Source organism: Jaculus jaculus, chromosome 7 (assembly GCF_020740685.1).
Source record: "Jaculus jaculus isolate mJacJac1 chromosome 7, mJacJac1.mat.Y.cur, whole genome shotgun sequence".
Classification (NCBI taxonomy): Eukaryota; Metazoa; Chordata; class Mammalia; order Rodentia; family Dipodidae; genus Jaculus; species Jaculus jaculus.
The window spans coordinates 88,966,795-88,983,140 of record NC_059108.1 but is presented as its reverse complement, the minus strand read 5'-3'; the positions used below and the strand labels follow the sequence as shown (position 1 = coordinate 88,983,140).

The 16,346-nt window shown below is 36.4% G+C and overlaps 1 protein-coding gene and 1 non-coding gene across 10 annotated transcripts in view; one reads left to right on the top strand and one right to left on the bottom strand.

The window, feature by feature from the left end:
• Nucleotides 1-16,346, bottom strand: part of Mipol1 (mirror-image polydactyly 1) — a 378,948-nt gene that overhangs the window by 137,729 nt on the left and 224,873 nt on the right. The gene's annotated exons all lie outside the window — the stretch shown is intronic.
• Nucleotides 136-269, top strand: LOC123462640. The gene has a single exon (XR_006638426.1). It is a non-coding gene; the product is annotated as a small nucleolar RNA SNORA33 (small nucleolar RNA).

Sequence of the window (16,346 nt, the reverse complement as noted above, 5' to 3'; positions counted from 1 at the left end):
CCTGGGACTACAAAGTGAGGTCCAGGTTAGGCTGGGCTAGACACGGTGAAACCCTACCTGGAAAAATGGCTCAGCAGTTACAGCATTTGCCTGCAAAGCCTAAGGACCTGAGTTCAATTCCCCAGTACCCACGTAAAACCAGCCAATTAATCTGCTTATCTGAATGTGTTTAATGTGCAGAAATTTAGAAAAAGCTGGCAACAGTGATGTCATTTTATGAGTCATAAGGATAACTGTGGTCATGAAGTTCCCTGAATATGGCTACAATATCCTGTTGAAGTGTTTTCATAAGCCCTAATTAAATTTTTACTGTAACTTGTTCTAATTTAGGGAAACTGGAAAAATTAGTAAGTTGCATGAAAAAAAAAATAAAAGTATGAGCCAGAATGTGGGTTACTAGGCTGGGAATGTGTCTCAATGGGAGAGTGATTACTTAGTGTATGGATTCCTAAACAAGGCCACTCTCTTCTCTCCTGTCAGGAAATGGTCCTTTCACTAAAATTTGAGAGTAGTACCTAAGAACATGAGTACACAGAGAAAATTAAATTCTTATTTAAACTCAAGAAGCAAACATTTCCCAAAATGACAATATTTCCCTTCTCTACATTTCAGCTATAAACATTTCTTTACATGCCAGTGCCCTTCTATTGAGTAAGAATTTTAGCCCACAGTATTTTGTTTATTTGTACAGGATTGTGTCTGCTTTTGCATTACATCTATAATACACTTTATCACCCAAACACCTGCTGAACTAAACTTGTCTTGCCAGCAAGAAATTTTGAAATTATGCAATCTGCAATTCAGTCCATGGCAAGCACTTGGGTAGGATTTCTTCTACATCTTTCAACATCTATTAAAGAACTACCTGCACAGATTTATTGCCAACTGAAAGTTAATGAAGCAAGTTTAACAAAGTGAGTTTGACTATTATTTTGGCTCAAGACTTCTGAGACATTCACATTAAATAATATAATCACTGTCTATGAAATTAAGTATATAATTCTAAAATTTATAAACTTCTTGAAGGGAAAATCAACATGATTAGAAGACTTCTAATAATACAGACTTTTCCACAAATCACTGCTTTGCATGTATATATACATACATATGCTACAAAGGAAACACAAAGTCTATGAAAATGGTTACTGGTAAAAAAAAAAATCAGCCATAACTCAAGAAACATATTATTGACAAATAAATATAACATTTTCATAAAGTGTATTTCACATGCTAATTAAAAATTAGGAGATCATCAGATTTCTGACATGTATGCTTTAATATTTAACTAGAAAAATAACAATAAAAATCATAAATACAAAATTACAATTAAGGCTATATAAAATATATCTTTCAAACCAGATCATAATTGAGAGCACTAGAGGTGTTCAAATAAAAGAAAATTTTGTAATTCTTTAATTTGCAAAACAGTTTTAGTAGGTTATCTACATCCAAGCTTATAAATTTCCTATTCACTCATTATAAAAATCAACAAGAAGTCCTTAAAGCTATCTGAATGAAAGACTTGAAAAAGGTCAAATCATATTCTAAAGAGAAGTAGGCCAAGCAGGATTTCACAAATATAATAAAGTTTCTTAAGTACTTAAGGTTGACATATAGGCATTAAAATGAGGAAGCTAAAGTTTTTAGGAGATGACAACTTAAATAGTTTTTAACCAAAGGAAAAGGGCTTGCTATAGCTGACTTCATTCATGTTAATCAACATATGCAATAATCTAAACAAAAGTTCAGCATATGAATGTGGAAATTATTTGGGAGTTGTGCCTAAGCATGTGAAAAGCATAAGAAAGAATCCCTCTTCCTTTTGGACGTTCACACACAGCAGCACAGCCTAGGGCACACTGCTGCGGATTTTAACCGTTGTGTGCAGCTACTCAAAATGCTTTTGATCCGTTTTATCTTGCAAGTTAGCAAAGAAATGTTGCAATAAGAAACACCAACAAAGATCTGAAAAAGTTAAGCTCTGGATTACCATATTGTGTCCTCCTGCCATTCAGTGCTGCACACAAAGGCAGTGGTGTTCAAAGTAAGAAGGAAAATGTGAGGGAGAGAGAAAAAAGAGAAACTAGTTTCAGAAAGTGCAAAGCACAAAGTAAATAATATTCTTCTACATGCCTTCTTTTTCAAATATTGGATGTTAAAAGAGTTGCAGCAATTAGGCTTTTGTTAATTACCAGCTGTTGAAACAGATGTGTTGACTACCCTTATTAGTTAACAGCTGGGTGAGAAGAACAATTGATGCTCCCTAAAACCAACAGCCAGCTGCTGTGCAATAATTATGTCCAATTAATAATACAGGTGATAGCAGCAAAGAGCCCCCATTCCTCTTTCAATAAGTTTTGCAGTTCAAATAACTATGGCTTTATCATTATAAAGTAATAGGGAATAGATTTATTACAACAAGTAAGGTGGTATATTAGAGTCGCATTAACTCTACAGTACTTTCCATTATGCAATTTCTGCAGAAGGAATCAGACAAGGGCTAAAAGTAGAAGCAGACATTCTGTAGGCTTTTATTTATCATATTTCAAATGTCACTGCCAACTTACTTCTTTGGTACTAACAATAATAGCTAAGCACTTAAGTTCTTTGAAAAAGAGAAGCATAACTAAAATCTGTTCATTTTGATTTCCAGGTGTTTTCACTGACCATGTTTTATATTCAGTTTGCTGAAGTAATATATTTCCTCTTGGTATGCCTAAAGCAGTGTCTTGTTCCCTATCTTATATTTCCTAGATGGCTGGTAGAAGCAATTTTACCAAACTGAGAATTTATTTCAGAGTAGCAAATGTTTCATGTATACAAAGAGATAAGAAAAGCAAGCAAGCAAGCAGGAAAATAACAGAAAAACATTTCATTTTGTAGCTATCATTTCATGGTATATAATGTTCAAGTTTCTGATTATTATATTAAAAAAGAAAATCAAATAATATCAATAAAACTGCAACGATTACAGACTTTAAAGACATTTATTGGTTCCTGTATTGTTCATGATCATAGTAAAAGACTTGCTTACAAGAAACATAAAGATGTTAACAAGCCAGGCAAGCTACCTCCTTTCTCAGAAGGAGGTATCTACAAGAATTTACAACCATATCTATTCACTAACTAAAGAACACTTAGAGATACTTCCTTTCCGACAACAACGATTAGAGGTTGGTGAATCCACCCCTTTCACAAGCCTTCTACATGACTCTGTTGGGTCATTATAAGCAACTTTTCTTCCTTCCAAATTAAATAGAATGGTCTGCTGATTATCAGTCTCAGTGCCTCAGTTAGGTAAGAGAACAACTGATAGGAACAGAAACATTTAAATAAAATGTAAAGAAATAATTTCACCATAATACACTGCAATAAAAAAGGAACAAATGTTCTAAAGCAATATTACTTAGGTTGCCACTTAGGTTATACAGATGTCTGAGAGAAAAACCACTCCTTAAACTGTCCCAATTACATTCTATATATTTGTGTTTTTAAAAGAATTTCAACAGTTATATAATTACAAAATAAGAGATGTCCATTACCAAAATAGTTATCAATTTCTATGAAGTTGACCTCCTACAAGAATATGTTATATTTAAGATTCTGTAATTTACAGGGAATTGCTTGATATATGGACACTAATAAATTGCAGAAACAGAAAAATAAACTGTTAACTGTTGTTTGAAATTTTGTAGTAAACCACAGAATTGTTTTATTATTTCTCAATTCTATGAAAAGACAGTAATAGGCCCATCTTTCCATTTGTACTAGGCAGGAGTATTAGGGCAGCATCCCCTTCCCACCAGGCAATTGCAGTACAGCAATACCCAAAGAGCAGAGCCACATATCAAGCTCTTCTAGTCTATGGAAACAACAGCTGTGGTTGCCATCTACAAAACCCTAGGCTCAGTCATAGAGGGCCTCCCATGGAGCACGAAAACTATTGGCTTATGGTACCCAGGTGATAGGAGTAACAGGGGAAACCCATTTTCAAGTCAGTTACCAAGTTCACTGATACTTACACCAGAAAGTTTGAGCCCTTTTTCTTCTAAAACACTGAATGCCAATAAGCAATAAACATCTGACTATTTTACATAATTTCTCCACGTGCTGCCTATTTTGAAATTTAAAACTAAGTAGGCCAAATCCAGAATAAGACTCAAGTATTCAGAAATGTGTTCAAGAGGTGGTGTCTGAGACATCTTTTCCAACCAATTTCAATGCATTGTGGTACAAGAATTTCACTACATGCTTTACTTACCTAGGACAACTTCATTTTCTCATTCATAACTTATATCCCAACTGTTGAACATGACTTTCCCAACTTGCTCACTCATAAACTCCTAAAAATCCTCTCAGCTAAGGCATACCTTTTCTAGTACTTCATTAAATCTTGTATATAAATCTGCCACGGCATCCACTTACATTATTTGTATTTTTAAGTACATGCACATCTCCAGTAATGTCAAATATTTTTGCCTCTTAAATTCTCAGCATATATTAAATTAAATATTTCTAATAAATAAGTATAAATATCCCAAAGTCAGGAATACAACTTTGTCTAGTAATTGATAAATATGAATTTATGTAAAACATAAATATGTAATCATATTGCATGTCATAAAGATATGACCTAATGATTCCAAGTTGACCTAGCATGCATGCATGCATACATACATACATACATACCTATGAATAGAAAAAAATCTCTTTTAGCTGAAACAACCAACTTGGTGTTACTAAATGTCATTTATAAATTAATTTGTTTACTTAATTAAGAACATACTTTGTATGGATACATCATGTGTTAGAACCATCTTTTCCCTCCTCCCTGTCCCCATTCCACTAGCGGCCCTCCTCCGTGGGGTTGCTGGTATTCCCCATGGGGTTATGGGTTATGTGTTGTGGGAGCTTAAATCTCATTTTTTTAAAAAAAATTTTAATTATTTATTTGAGAGCGACAGACACAGAAAGAAAGACAGATAGAGGGAGAGAGAGAGAATGGGTGCGCCAGGGCTTCCAGCCTCTGCAAACGAACTCCAGACACGTGCACCCCCTTGTGCATCTGGCTAATGTGGGACCTGGGGAACCAAGACTCGAACCAGGGTCCTTAGGCTTCACAGGCAAGCACTTAACTGCTAAGCCATCTCTCCAGCCCTAAATCTCATTTTTAAGTCACTAATTCCAGTTTTAAACAATTTCATAATTGAAATGCCTAATAAACTTAGCAAATACTTTGAAGATAAATGTAGTATTTTAAAATTATTTTTATTTATTTCTGAAGAGAGAAAAAAGAGGAAGAGAACAGGAAAAGAAAGGAGGATAAGGGAGGGGAGAGAAGGGGAAAGATGGAGAAGGGAAGTGAGAAAACAGAAAAAATGGGCACATCAGGCCTCTTGCTGCTGCTGCCCCCAAACTAGATTCATGTACCACTTCCTGCATCTGGCTTTATGTGGGTAATTTGGAATTACAAGCAAGTGTCTTTAGCCTCTGAGCCACCTCCCCAGCCTCCAAATATGGTACTTTTATTTTATTTTTTTAAATATTATATTTTTATTTATTTATTTATTTGACAGAGAAAGACACACACAGAGAGAGAGAATGGGCGCACCAGGGCCTCCAGCCACTGCAAATGAACTTCAGACATGTGGGCTCCCTTGTGCATCCGGCTAACATGTGTCCTGTGGTCCTTTGGCTTTGCAGGCAAACACCTTAACCACTAAGCCATCCCTCCAGCCCCAAATATGTTACTTTTAAAAACTGTCTCCACCCATGTCTTCTTTTTAATAATATATTAGCCATAATTAAACACTGTAGGGCTGAAGAGATGGCTCAATACATGTGTGCTTCCCGCACAAGCATGAGTGAGATAGCCCCAGTTCAACTCTCCAGATCCCATGTAAACAGCTGGGTATGGCCACATGCACTTCTAAATGCAGACCCACAGGGAGATAAGACTTGAGAATCTTTAGGACCTTTCAAGCTCCAGAATCATTTAAAGAAAAAAAAAAAAAAAGACTAGGAGGAAGAGCAATGAAGCCTGATACCCAACATGTCACTGCCACCACCTTAGGCAAGAGACTATGTTCCTGCTATCTTCTAGATATGGTCCAAGTATCACTCCCACAGGGTCATGTGCTTGAAATCTTGGTCCCAAATATAACAGTTTTGACTTAAGGTGCTCTTAAGAGATGCAGCAGCATCACCCTCAGAAGAGATGACTATAGTCATCACAGGATTAGATTAGTACTGTGAAGTCAGGTGTTACAAATCAAACCACCCTATAAGGTTGGGCCCATTGCAAGAAGCCTTTTTGGCTTCTCCTGCTGAAAACTGGTGATCCTAGCCAGGTGCTGGCACACACACTGTACAGTGACCAGAACTGTGAACAAACAATAAGCAAACAAGACACATTCTCTTTCTTTCCTGTCTCCCCCCCTTAAATTTATGATATAAATATTATAGCTGGCTATGTTTTTAGTTTAGTGCATGTATAGGATTCTACATAAGCAAATATAATATTTGCAACATTTTACTTAGTCATTGCAATGGGCTTTCACTTTGATAACTCAATTTCCTTCAGGTAAAATGAGTTTTCTTCTTTTGTGACCTTAAATATGGTTTCTCCTAATTTGTTTCCTTGGTTTCTATACTTTGATCTGCTTTCCACACATTAGGATTGCTTTTTCTTTTTAATTTTTTGATTTGTTTTTGACATTTTCATACATTTAAAACCCTATGTACCACATATTACCCTCACTTATCTACTTTATTCTCATGATTCTTCTCATACCTTACCAGTGGCGATACCATGGAAGAGAATGAATCTCCCTCCCATAACCACTATCACTAGCTCATCAGGGTGGGGAATGGACTTCCAAACCCTACCCTATCTATAAGAGATTTTTGACTGGCCACATCATGTGTAGGTCTTGTGAAAGTAACCATATCTGATATGAATTAATGAATGCAATGGACCTGTCCTGTCTGGATGCCAGAGTCCCACAGCACTACTCCCCATTGTCCGGCTCTTACATTCTTTCAGTTCCATTCTCTATGCCTGGAGGGGATCATTTGATCTGTAGATAAATATTTAGGAAGTAGTTTTACAACACATTCATTTACCAGGAAAAGAGATGTCTATCCAGGTTCAAAAGTCATACAAAATACCAAATAGACAGGACCAGAAAAGGCATTTCCTATATCGCAGTCTAGTCAAAATGCTGTATCATGCAAAATAAAGAAAGGTACCTAAAGCTGCAGAACAGAGAGAGATATCTAGTCATATGTAAAAGCCAGCTCATCAGAAAAACAGCAAACTTTGCACTGGAAACTCTAAGGGGCAGAAGGGTTTGGGATGATGTATGTCAAGTAAGAAAAGACCATGCCGGCCAACCCAAACTGATGTTTCCAGCAAAATTACCTCTCATGATTGAAGAAATAAAATCTTTCCATGATAAAAACTAAGCTAAAGTAATTTATAAGCACTAAACTAGCCCTAAAAAGGATCCATCAAACAGAATAAACACTGGAGTGGTTATAGAAAGAAAACACATATAACCAATGCTAGACACTTATTCAGTAAATGAAGAACAAGACAACATTAAATCCCATAAGATCATCAACATGACATAAATTACATCATATTTTTCGATAGTAACTCTGAACATGAATCATTTCAACATCCCAATAAAAAGACATAGACAATAGGCTGGAGAGATGGCTTAGAGGTTAAGCCTCTTGCTTGCAAAGCCTAAGCACTGAGGTTCAATTCCCCAGAACACATGTAATCCAGATGCACAAGGTGGTGCATGCATCTGGAGTTCATTTGCAGTGGCTGGAGGCCCTGGCATTCCCATCCGCCTCCCTGTCCCCTCGCCTTGCCTCTTCTTGTATTCCTAAGAAACTCAACACACAATTAAACACAGACACAACCTGAGGGTAAAAGGATGAAAAAGGATATTCTAAGAAAAAAGAACCATGAAACAAGCAGGTTTCACTATTCTAACATTTGACAAAATAGACTTGGAATCAAAATTAATCAGAAAGAATAAAGAAGATCATATCATACAGACCTAGAGAAGAATTCACTAAGAGGACATTACAATTCTAAACACGTAGACAACAAACAGAGGCACACTTAATTTTATAAAGCAAAATATACTAGATATAAAGTCAAAGACAAATTCTAACACAGTAATAGTAGGTATCATCATCATCTCACAATAACCAATAGATGGTCATCTAGACAGAAAATAAACAAAGAAACAGAGGAGTTAAATTACACCATAAATCAGACAGACCTAACAGATATTTACAGAATATCTGATCCAAACACTATAGAACTCATATTCATCTCAGCAGCCAATAGAATTTTCTCTAGAATATATCTCAACATATTTAGGAAAACTGAAATAACTCATTGTCTTTCATAGGACCACAAACCAATAAAGCTAGAAAGTAACAAGAAAAAAAACACAGAAAATATCTGAACTCTGAATATTAAGCAACATATTATTGAATAATGAATCACATTGAAGAAACAAAAGAATGAAATTGAGAAGTTTCTTGATCTGAATGACAATGAAAACACAAAACCTGTGGGACACAATGAAGGCAGTTCTAAGTGGGAAGTTTATAGCCCTGCATGCCTACATTATAAAAACTGATCTCAAATAACTTAAGGATATACCAGAAGGTATTTGAAAAACAAGAAAAATAAAATAAAATAAAATAAAACACAGCAATGTATCACTCAAAAAGAAATACTGAAGAGAAGGCCAGAAATCAATAAAACAAACAAAAAAAGCAAATTAAAAGAATCATGAAACAGAGTTGGTTCTTTGATTTTTTCAAAGATTGGCAAATCAGCCAATTAACTCCCTTCCAAAGGGAGAGATTATCCTAATTAATAAAATTAGAGATGATAAAGGAGGCACTATATATATACCAATGAAATTTAATTATAAAGACATCCTATAAAAACCCATTTCAATCATATTTGAAAATCTAAATTCCTTGACATATGACATTTGAAAGTAAAACTGAAACAAGAGAATTAAAATATTTCTAGTCAAAACTAAATACCAGGGCTGGAGAGATGGCTTAGCAGTTAAGCCCTTGCCTGTGAAGCCTAAGGACCCTGGTTCAAGGCTCGATTCTCCAGGACCCACGTTAGCCAGATGCACAAGGGGACACATGTATCTGGAGTTCGTTTGCAGTGGCTGGAAGCCCTGATGCACCCACTCTTTCTCTCTCTATCTGCCTCTTTCTCTCTGTCTGTCACACTCAAATAAGTAAAAATAAACAAAAAAATTAAAAAAACTAAATACCAGATCTATATGACCTCATGGTAGAATTCTACCAGACCTTAAGAGAAGAAATGAAGCCGCAGCTTCAAAAATTGTTCTATGAAATAGAAAAAGAGGAAATGCTCCTTAACACCATCTCTAAAGTCAGTATTACACTAATACCAAAATCAGTTAGTGATATAACAAAAGAAAAAAAAAACTATAAATCAATATTCCTGATAAGATAGATATGAAAATTCTCAATAAAATATTTGCAATCTGAACTCAGGAACACAGCAAAAAGATCATTCACCTTGATCAAGTAGGCTTTGCATGCTGGGATGGTGGGTTCCACACATGAAACAAACAAAAAAAAAAATGTAATGCATCACATCAACAGACTTAAGACAGAATTACATGATCATCTCCACAGATTCAGAAAAGGCTTTTAACATATCTCAACATGCTATCATGATAAAAACCCTGGACAGACAAGGTATGGAAGGAGCATATCTCAACATAAAGGCTATATACAATAGCCCTATAGCCAGCATCATGCTAAATAAAGAAAAACTTGAGGAAGTTCCACTAAGAATTAGACCAAGAGAAGGGTATATACTCTCTGTACTTTTATTTAATACAGTGCTTTAAGTCTTAGCTAGAACAATATGACATAAGAAAGATCTTAAAGGTATACAAATTAGAAATGAAGAACTCAAACTGTACTTATTTGTATGATTCTATATATAGGACCCTAAAATCTGTACCAGAAAATTTCCAGAGCTGATAAACACTTTCAGCAAAGTGGCAGGGTATAAAATTAACACCCAAAAAAATCAGTAGCAATCTTAAATAACAATAATAAAATACTGAAAACAAAATCAGGAAGGCCATCCCATAAATAAAATCCAGTAAGTTAAGTATCTTGGAATATCCATAATCAATGAAGTGAAAGACCTTTACAATGAAAATTTTAAATACTGAAGAAAGAAATTGAGGAAGACAACTGAAGAAGGAAAGATCCTCGATGTTTATGTGTTGGAAAAATTAACTCATAAAAATGAGCATTCTGGGATGGAGAGATGGCTTAGTAGTTAAGGTGCTTGTTTGCAAAGCCTAAAGACCCAGGTTTGATTGCCCAGTACCAAAGTAAGCCAAGTGTACAAGGGGGTGCACATGCCGAGTTTGTTTGCAGTGGCTGGAGGCCCTGGCATGCCTATTTTTTCTCTCTCTCTCCAATAAATAAGTAAATTTTAAAAAAAAACTATAACACGCCTTTAATCCCAGCACTTGGGAGGCAGAGGTAGGAGGATCGCTGTGAGTTCGAGGCCACCCTGAGACTACATAGTGAATTCCAGGTCAGCCTGGGCTAGAGTGAGACCCTACCTCAAAAAACCAAAAAAAAAAAAAAAAAAAAAAAAAAAAAAAACTATAAAATGGCCATTCTACAAAAAGCAATATACAGATTCAGTGCAATCCCAATCAATATTTCTTTACCATCCTTTATAAAAATAGAAAAAAAATCTCAAAATACATATGGAAGGACAAATACCCCAGGGAGCCAAAACTATCCTCAGCAAAAAGAATAGTGCTGGAAGGTATCACCCTACCTAATTTCCGGTATAGTAATTAAAACAGCATAGTACTAACATAAAAACAGACATGCAGATTAATGGAATAGAAGATATAGGTATAAGTTCATATAACTACAGTCAACTGATTTTTAACAAAGACAGAGAAAGACAGTGAGAGGGAGAGGGTGAGGGAGAGGGAGAGGGGGAGAGGGGAGAGAGAGAGATAGGGAGAGGGAGGGAGGGAGGGAGGGGGGAGAGCGAGAGAGAGAGAGAGAGAGAGAGAGAGAGAGAGAGAGAGAGAGAGAGAGAGAGAGAGGAGAGAGGAGAGAGGGAGAGAGAGGGAGAGAGAGAATATATGAGTATGGGTGCACCAGAGACTTTCAGCTGCTGCAAACAAACTCGTGTGCCCCTTGTGGGTATGTATGGCATTGCACTCTTGTGTCACTGTTGCATCTCACTATGCATGGGATCTGGAGGATTTGAACAGGAGTTTTTAAGCTTCACAGGCAAGCACCTTTACTACTAAGCATTCTCTCCTGCCCCTAAAGATAATATATTAACACTTGATGCTGGGAAATCTGAAGATCTACATGTAGATGAATGAATTTAGACCAACCAGATCTCCCACATTCTACAAAAATTACTCCAAATGAATTAAGGACTCAAAGTCAGACCTGAAACCTTAAAATCACTAAAGGAAAAAGAAGGAACAACACTTCAGCATGTAGGCATAGAGAAGGGCTTTCTGAAAAGGAATCCAATAGCCCAGAAAATAAGAAAACAATAAATAAATGGGACCTCATGATGGCTATTGTACAACTAAGGAAACAAAGATTTAACAGAAAATCTATAGAATTGGGGAAGACCTTTGTCAGCTATATATCTTAAAGAGAATTAATATCTAAAATACCCAAAGGACTCAAAAATCTAGGCAATAAAAAATTCAATTAAGATGGACCTGAACAGAACATTCACAAAAAAAATACAAATGACCAATATGTATATTTAAATATGTTCAGCATCTTTAGCCATCAGGGAAATGTAAGACTGTTTTTAGATTCCACCTCTCCCCAGTAAGAATTGCTATCATCATAAAATCAAATAAGAAACTATGGCCAGGGTTTGGGGAAAGAGGAACCTTTTCTCACTGTTGGTAGGAATGTAAACTGGTGCAGCCACAACAGAAATTGGTGTGGAGATTTCTCAAAAAGCTGAAATTAGGCCTGCCATGTGTCTCATATGACCTAACTACACCCCCTTTAGGCCATATACCTTAAAGACTCTCTGCTTCACTATAGATACATTTTCTCATTGTTTATTGCTACTCTATTCAAAACCAGGCAATGAAATCAGCCTAGACACCCATGAACTGATCAACTGATGCTGTGATATAAATATACAATAGATTTTTTAGTAAGCTGTAAAGAAAAGTGAAATCATGAACTTCTCAGAAAAATAGATGGATGTGAAAAATACACTAAATGAGGTAATCCAGGCTGAGTCATGAAAGGTTCCATATGCACTCTAACTTTGAATTTTTACTTTTGTATGTAAGTTGGAGCAATAGCCAGTAGTAGTAACCAGGAAGCTTAGAAAAGTGACATGAGGGCAGAACAGAAGGGAAGTCTTGAGGGGCGGGGGTAGTAGATATGGCTGTAGAAGGAAAGAATACAGGGAGTAGAAAGGTCTACGCGGGGTAAACAGAAGAGTATGTAAAAGAGGAAGGGTTGGGCGTTGTGGTGGTTTGAAAGTGACTGTATGGACTCCATAACCTCAGGTATTTACACTTGCTGCTTAAGTCTCTTTCCTGCTAATGGGGGCATGTCACTGAGGGGAGGAGGTGGACATTATTGCTGAAAACACCACACACTTCAGTTATAGGACACTGAGAAATCAAGCTGGAATTGAACTAGAAACCTGCTTCCTAATGGCTAGTATCACAGTGCTGTGACAGACTGCAGCCTGGTGGGGGAGAAATGTCAAGTCTTAATGAGCAGTGAGATACCCAACAGGATAGCCAGGCAAGCTGTGCCCAATGATGCAATAGTTGCATGACTTTTAGGGGAGTAACCAAATGCTCTCTGATTAAATTTGATTGAGGCCCATTTTATAGGAGGGATTTCATGCCTGGTTAAAAACCTTGTCAAACCTTATGGCTGGGAAAGTTATAGGCCCTAGATGGCAAATTACTGCTGTTAAATGTATATGTCATGCCCATTAAATTTCCCTGTAAATAAGTTTTGCCAACAAGTAAGGGCTACTCTCACTTTTGGTTAGAGGTGTTGCTTTTTGTAGGTAGTGGTGACTACTAAAGAGACTTAAAACTCATTAAAATGCTGAGAAGAAATGACAGTTGAGTACTTACTCAACACTAAATGAGACATCTCTACTACACCCTCCAAGGCTCATGGGGCCACTGTGGGAGAGTGGTGGAAAGAACATAGGAGCCACAGGATGGCGAGAAGTTCTTTGGAATGTGGTCTCCTCACATAAAATGACCATTGCATTGATGGTCTGCACAAGACCTACACAATATTGGTCCCCCCATCCAAACTGAAAGATTTTCCCCTGCAAATGTCAATAGAACAAAATCTAATAGATCAGTGGGATATTTTAAGAAGTCTAACCACTGGGACTTAAGATTTTAAAAAGAAGACCCTCAGGGTCTAACAAAGAACTGCTAAATCAGACAATATGAGGGAGGCCTTCAGCATTTTTGTTTATACAATTCTGCAAGGGACCATGGAACATACTATTTCATGAACTATGATTTAGAAACTACAGACCCAGCAATAGGAGACTACATCATGGAATGAGCAGAGAGAATAGCTCAAAAAACTGGCAAAAAAAAAAAAAAAAAAAAGCTAGAAACAGAAAATATGAGAAAGAAGTAAAGACTCCCTATTTATTTATTATTTTCTTTTAAATAAGATGGGACTAAAGATTTTTCTTTTAGGTAATGGATTCTTTGGGAAAAGAAAGAAGGCAGAGGTCAGTAGCCTGTAGCGCATTTTTGCTTGAAGAATGGAGGTCTAGTCTTACTGTAGTGAAGGGTAGGGAGAAAAATGATATTTTTATACTTTTTATTCACCCAACAAATGTATTCACTTGTAACAAACTGAGTAGTAAAGATGAAAATATCCAAATTGGTTTTGTGTATGAATACATATTACCTAATATGCATTTTCCCAATATTTATACTTCTTTGGTAATGCCATTTTTCTACTACCACTCTATTTCTTATATGGCAAACTCCCACAATTTGGCTTTTATTATTTCAACTTACTATATATTTGATCTTCAGCTAATTCCCTCAAAGTCTTTTTTTTTTTTTTTTTGCTGAAATTGTTTCTTCTGTTTCTTCTAAACTTCCTGACTTATAAGTACCACCATTTGTTTAGCGAAAGCCAAAAATATTTATTCTTAATTCTTCTTTCCCTTAAGATACATCCCAAACCCCTCAATAAATACTATCAGTTGAGTGTTGGGGTAGACATCTTTAATTCCAATACTCAGAATGCAGAGGTAGGAGGACCACCATGAGTTTGAGGTCACCCTGGGAGAACAGAGTGAGTTCCAGGTCAGCCCGAGCAAGAGTGAGACCCTATGTCAAAAAAACCCAACCAACCAAACACTACCCCAAAGGCTACCATAACTTTACACACAATGTAAACCTAATATATCTATGCGTATTTCCTTTTGTTAGTAAAGAAAGACACCTGACTCCCCCCCATTTTCCTGATTCTAGCACCCTAATCAAAGCTACTACCATCTCTTATCCAAAATGATTAACTCCTGGTAGACTACTTAATTCTACTCTCACTTGGCTGCAAACTACACAATAGCCTAGGATCTTTGTAAGCTTTAAAAATCTTATTCCTTTGCAGGCTGGGTGTGGTGGTGCACACCTTTAATCCCAGCACTTGGGAGGCAGAGGTAGGAGGATCACCGTGAGTTCGAGGCCACCCTGAGACTTCATAGTGAACTCCAGGTCAGCCTGAGCTAGAGTGAAACCCTACCTCGAAAAACAAAACAAAACAAAACAAAAAACACAAAAAAATCTTATTCCTTTGATATAAACCACAACTGATTTGTCCTTATCATAAAAAAACAACTTTTTATCACTGTAAAAAATACTATAAAAACAAGGCTCCAAGTTATATTTTAGATTTAATTTCAAATATTACCTCTTATTCACTATTCTTGAGTCATGGCAGATGACTATTTGTTCAACATATTATATACACTTGCATCTCAGTGTCTACCTCTCCTACCTGACATGTTCTTCCACAGGCACTTGACAGCCATACTCATTATTATCCATCAGCTGTCCTTTTTCTAGCTTTTTTTCACCCCTGAAGTAGTGTCTTGCTCAAGCTGAGGCTCACCTGGATTCACTATGTAGTCTCAGGGTAGCCTCAAACTCATGGTGATCTTCCTACCTCTGCCTCTCGATTGCTGGGCTTAAAGGCATGTGCCACCACTCCAGGCTTAGCTTTTTGAGGAATGATTTTAGAGTACTGATTTTCAGGCCTTTTGGTTTTCTAGGGTATGCATTTTAAGAATGCTTTCACAGAATTATAGAATTCTGTAGTTGCATTCCACAGGTATGCTATATTTAGTCTAGCTAACTGCTTGTTTCTAAATCCATTGTGATTTCAACAGTCATATGTAGATCATCTGGAAGTAAACTATTCATTTTCCAAGAAGTTAGACATTTCTACCTTTAGAAGTTTATTTTTAGATGAGAAGACTTTTGCTGTCAAAAAATTCTTGAGATTCAAAAATCAAGCTCAGTATGATATAGAATGCCTGTTATAAAACTGATAGACAAAATAATAGACAGGTTTTTTGACTATGTATCCAAAGGGAAAGCTATATAAATAATGTCATTTGACACAATATGTATTCATATAATGCAATGCATTCAGATATAAAGCTACATAGGTTAATCACATACAGTCTACATTTCGGATTATTTTTTCGGAGTTGAAAATGAATAGAAACTAATTTAGTTACAGTTTATATAGCATATTTTTGTTAGCTATATAAATAAGAAATCTTGCTTAATGTGGTAGTGCATACCTTTGATCCCAGCACTCAGGAGGCAAAGGTAGGAGGATAGCCATGAGTTTGAGGCTACCCTGAGTGTATATAGTGAATTCCAGCTCCAACTTAGCCTGGGCAAAACCATACCTTGAAAAACAAACAAACAAAAAGTAAATCCAGTTTGGTTTGCTTTTGTCACCTTTCTTTCTTTCTTTCCTTCCTTCCTCCCTCCCTCCATCCTCCTTCCTTCCTTCCTTCCTTCCTTCCTTCCTTCCTTCCTTCCTTTCTTTCTTTCTTTCCTTTTTAAAGAATTATTATTATTTATTTATTTGAGAGCGACAGCCAGAGAGAGAGAGAGAGAATGGGCGCGCCAGGGCCTCCAGCCACTGCAAACGAACTCCAGAAGCGTGCTCCCCCTTGTGCATCTGGCTAA